Here is a 5,570-nt window from a genome sequence, read left to right as displayed (position 1 = left end):
ACTCGCGTTTTAAGGGGCGAAAATATACGGGGCCTGTTAGACATGCTCTTATACAAGTTCTTTTTCTGAATGAATTGCAGTAAATGGATGGATGCCTACAACAGATACGTATTCCCATTGTTTAGTTCCACCGTCTGATTTTGATCCAAGGAGTGAAATATTGTTTGACTGAGTTTTATATGGACAGATCATATCTACATGAGCAGAGGAACTTGTAGCACCTTCTCAGCATCGATCGAAGCAATGCAGGTGCTCCAATGACGAACTTGATTAAAGTTCTGAAGATACTGGCTTCTCCATCAGCCCAACAGTGGGAGAAACTACGCGAGCTATCAAATGCACGCCAACATACAGTTGAAAACAACTTTGATTCTTCCTAGGGTGCTAATGCTTGTTTGGCAATCAGGAGATGCAGCCAGATTGTGGATCACTCATGCTTAATCTGCATAAAGTTCTGCTTCAAGCACACAGTCAGGCAATACTGCAAGAGCTACTCAGCTGGTTTGAAGCAACAGATGCCTACATTACAGGTAACTATATCTTGACACACACTAGTTCATCTTTGAGTTGCAGAACCCAATCGAAGCATACTGTTGCTCAACAAAATCAAAGCATACTGATATTGTACTGTACATTAATAAGAAGCCAAATGTGTGCACAAACATCACACTTATTACATGAAACTGTACACGAATTTTTACGATGTTCGTTACAGAGGAAAGCCACACAAATATAAAGTCCAAGCATAGATACAACCATTTATGCTCAACCGGAGCCACTAGGCCACGCATGTAGAGCAAGTAAACGGGATACTTCAGTTGTATAAACACGCAGCAGAAAGAGATCAACAGACAAGCAGAACAGATTGCAATCCACACTAGCACACGCAAACCACACTAGCACACGCAAACCACACCATGGGATCAATGAAAAGGCCCTTCCGGAGTCAAACCTGTTTCTTCCAGCAGAAAGAGAATGTTGCAGCACCGTTGTCATCCTCTTCTTCATCTCCTTTTTCTTAGTCTTGAGTTTCTGGTCCATTGCGTTTAAGACTAGGCTTGTTTTTATGTTTTTCAATGTCCTTTGTCATGTCATCAGGGACTTGGTCACCTGTGAACTCGAGCTCCTTCAACCTGGGAAGTTCGTCGATGCCAGAGAGAGATGTGGAAGATGACCAGACAATCTTCTCGAGCCTAGGAGCAGATCCACAGGTGAAGACCATCTTGGTAATGGCCGAGCAGTGAACTTCAAGAAGGTTGAGCCATAAAAACTCATCTTTTTCTAATGTAATATCATTCTGTGTTCCACCAACAGCCTTGTCCAGGAGCACCAGAGAGCGTATATTTCTTTTATTGGCGAGCAGTTGTAGCGCATCTTGCTCCAGCAATGTACCACAAAGAGTCAGCTTGGCTAATTGTGTGGCATTGTCAAATGATGACAACAAACTGCCGCAGTAGCTGTTGTTCAACACTAGCTCTTTCAATTTAGGAAGACAGTCAACTCCAGAAATAGAACATATGCTGGTGATAGATAAAACCATCTTCTCGAGCTCACTGGCTGCTCCATTCTCAAAAGTGATATTAGTCAAGTTCGAGCCCTCAACAAGAAGGTACTTGAGGGATTTGAATTCACCGTTCTTGAAGTTCAGAATGTGCCCGGTGCATACAATGTGTTGGATCTTGACGCACCGTAACCTGGGCAGCTTGCCAAGGATTTTCAGATCATCTTGACTCAGCACAGTGTGACATAGAGTTACCTTGGCAAGTTTGATTTTATCACCTTTTATGTACAATGGAAGAAGACGCCCCTTCTGTGTGGTTCCCCTGATGCTTAGACTCTCAAGAATCTTGGGGCAGTTTTTTAAGAGAGAGCCAATATCATCTGGTAACTCTGCACTGGAAGGAGTACCCTCATGTGGTGTGGCTACGGGAGTAGTAGTGATTGAGAGAGAACGGAGGCACTCATGTAGGTCACTGATCGTCTGAAGAAAATTCTTGAGATGACTATCCTTATCATCGATAACCACACCTAGCTTCCTCAGCTGCCATAGCTTTCCAATATCTTTTAAATCATGACTCTGCTGGGCCTTGACATTGGATAGCACCTCCATGTTTACCATTTTGTCGATCCTATGAGGAATCCGGCCACTAGAGCCAAAATTGCTTGGATTCAGATCGATGTGACCAGCAAGCAGACGCTTCAGCTTCAAGAGCAGGATATTTGCTGTTGCATGTGGAGGTATCTCAGTTTGTCGGATATCCAATACCTCTAGCTCACGGAGGTTGTTGATTTCACTGGGTAGCTGGGTGATATCTGTTCTCCTCAGGCTCAGATACTTGAGAAGTAACATCTTGTTGCAGATGTCCTTCAGGTACCGCTGGTTCTTCTTCCCAAGAAAACACCGACAACCTTCTAGATCTAGCACCTTGAGCAGGGATAGTTGAGACGAGTTAGAGAGCCCCTGGAAGAATTTATCAATTCTATCAGAGCTTCGGAGTTGGAGATCGTTGAAAATGGAGAAATGGCGAGCCAAGTGATGCGACAGGCGTGTCTCCACAATGTGTTGTTTTCTTGCGATGGTGGTAATGAATCCATGAACTGGATCTCCTATGACGCAACTCTTTACAATTCCTGTGGCACCAATATCAGCAGGATAAACAAGGCACCGGCTAACAAGTGCGTCAAAACATCGGTTGGCCTGACGGACAGAACTCGGCCAATCTTCCTTGGATGTCAGACCTTCTGCAACCCACCGTCCAATCAAGGTTGACCGCCTGATCTTGTGTCCGGAAGGGAAGATAGCTAGGTACAGCAAGCAGGACTTGTACTCTTTAGGCAAATCATTGTAAGAGAACTTGAACATCACCTTAGCGATGTTGTTGAATGATGTTGTTGGCAAAGCCTGCAAGGTGCTGTTCAGCTTGAGTAACTCCTCCTCGCTCCTCTTGGGGTTAGCATACATAGCATGAGTGAAGATCTTCATGCAGAATTCATGTGGCTCACACTTGTACAAGATATCATGAAAAATTTGGGGGTTATAGCTGTCTCCATTCTTCAGTTGGCCAGTAAGCTTGAGCACTGTATCATGGTAGAGGCCAGCAAGAGAATAGTCTATAGGTTCCCTCTGTGGGTAGCAATATTCTCTAGCTGGCTGGATGTCCTTTGTGGCGGTGACCATCATTAAATCAGCGCTGCAGTTTAACAGGCTCAAAGCATTTCTGGTATCCTCCCATGCGGAAACATCCATCAGCTCATCAACTTTGAGAATAATTAGGGGACATTCATATTTACGCCGGGACCTAAGATAATTCAAGTTCTTTTTTATCCTGTCCACGAGACCTTTGATCTTGAGCTGCTCTTTGAACTCGTGCTTCATTTTGTCCATCATCTGACCGATTTTTTCAGAAAAGCTTTCTAGGTTTTGATCTGGAACACCAATTTCAGCTGTCCCTTCACTCTTGTCATATTTGCCTTGCTGCAGCTCTCGTAAGATGTCTTCCTTCGCATTGTGAATCAGTTTTTTGATTTGATCCTCACCCAATGTAGCAGTTGTGGTCCTTGTAGCTTGCTTGTCCAAGGATCCGTCTTCAGCCTGCAGGGGCGCTTGCTACTGCTGCTCTTGGGGAACAACTTCTGCATGATGTGCGCATATTGTGCCTCATCGAGCTGAATCCATGTCGTCTGCTGACTCTCCTCCTCCTCCTCCTCCTCCTCCTCCTCCTCCTCATCATCATCATCATCATCATCATCATTCTCCTCCTCATCATCATCATCATCATCATCATTTTTATCTTCATCTTCCTCACCCTCCTCCTTTTCCTCTTCCTCTTCCTCCGCTACTTCTCCTTCACCATCCTCCATATGCTTGGTTGTTTCTCCTTCTCGCCCTCCTCCCCCGCCTTCTTCTTCCTCTTCCTCCCTATGTATGCTTACTTCTCCTCCCCCCTCCTCCATGTGTTTGCATGCTACTTTTCCTCCTCCTCCTTCCTCCTCCATATGCTTGGTCACGGCTTCTCCTTCTTCCACCACCTGCATATGCTTGGCTGCTTCCTCTTCAAGCTTCTCTTTTTTCTCTGCTTCCATATGCTCCTTAAGCTTCTTGACGATGCTGTTGTTGTTGTCCCACGCTGGTAATCTGTACATGTCTTTGTTCTTCCCTTTTTGATCTTGTTGAGACGCTGACTGGAGCAGCAGCTGAAGTACTACGTCTAGGTCCAACTGGTCAAAACCACCCTGCAGCTTGTTCCCCTTGGGTAGTCCGTCGCCCTTCTCTAGTCGACCTTGGATATCACTTTTGATTTTGTCAAGCTTTTCGTTAATCTTCATCTCTTTGATATTCTCCTTGATTAGAAGACGAGCAATAGCCCTCTTCTTTTCACCGTAAATTTGCCATCTTCTAAACCGAACTTCCCAAGGGTCAAGATCAACTTGGCCTTGTGTGCCTTGCTCCTGGGGGTTAGATTTGGCATGCTTGAGCTCGCGCAGTATGTAGAAGAGAACCTCCTTGGGCCGTAGTGGTTCAAAATCGGGGTGCACTGCTCGGATATCAACCATGACAGTGCGATGGTAGCCGAAGTCGATGTCCTCCCGTTCAATCCAAAGTTCTTGTACAAGATCGAGGAGGTCCTGATACGTGTCTGGTGCGATCGCGACCATGGACAAAGATTCGCCGGCGTTAACAGGAACTCCATCTGCCCACTCCTTTAGCTTTGCCCTGACGTAGTCGTCCAGGGTGCGAGGCTCTGTGAAGGCTCCTCGAGCAGAATGACCGCCGACTGCCATCTCCCCCACGAGTTGATCGTCGCCGTCTTCTTCATCGTCGTCCCCGGCAGCATATCCACCTGCAGCAGCAGCCCGAGACGACGACGACGATGCTGTTGGAGTCGACTGCCCCTTCCCTGACTTGTCGGGGACCTCCACGCCATACCTCAACCGCCGCTCGCCGACGTCGCGCGCCCGCTCCTTGAGCAGGCGCAGCTGCTCGGCTGCGCGGTGCTGCGCGACCAACTTGTGCAGGAACCAAGTCGCCCACCAGAGGTAGCCTCTGAGTCCTCCTCTCGCGCGGTGGATGTCAGGGTTCCCCCTGTAGAGGTAGAGGTCGATGCAGTTGTTGCAGTCCTGGGCGAGCAGACGCACCTGGTTCATCCAGGTGCGCACCTGCTCATCGTGCTCGCCGCCGGGGGGTGCCCACCTTGCCAGGTGCGCCAGGAAGCTCTTCATGCTCTCCATCTCCTCCTTGATGAACTGCACGTCGTCCCGGACCCCACGCAGCAGCAGCGCCTCGCTGCGGATGACGACCAGCAGCGAGCTCACGGCGCCTGCCGCGAGCTCGGCCATGGCGGCTCCTCCCTCTCCTTGTGGCCCCGGCTGATAATGTTGTCGAACTGGTCTCCCTCTCGCCGGGGAGCGAGGCTAGCTGAACTGGGATGTTTTCTCCCGCCACGCACTAATTATTTGAATTATCGGTGTCGTCACAGACGGTAGCTTGTGCACCTTCTCTCACGCCACCCACTAATTATCTCAACTTGACTTGACGAGCGCGGCTTGGTCATGGGCGTTCACACGCTGTG

The 5,570-nt window shown here is 48.1% G+C and overlaps 1 pseudogene; it reads right to left on the bottom strand.

The window, feature by feature from the left end:
* Nucleotides 1-892: 892 nt before the first annotated feature.
* Nucleotides 893-5,337, bottom strand: LOC124701826 (annotated as a pseudogene).
* Between the last annotated feature and the right edge of the window lie 233 nt (nt 5,338-5,570).

This window comes from Lolium rigidum, chromosome 3 (assembly GCF_022539505.1).
Source record: "Lolium rigidum isolate FL_2022 chromosome 3, APGP_CSIRO_Lrig_0.1, whole genome shotgun sequence".
NCBI classification, from domain to species: Eukaryota; Viridiplantae; Streptophyta; class Magnoliopsida; order Poales; family Poaceae; genus Lolium; species Lolium rigidum.
The sequence above is the reverse complement of the archived record's forward strand: the minus strand, read 5'-3'. Positions and strand labels throughout refer to the sequence as shown.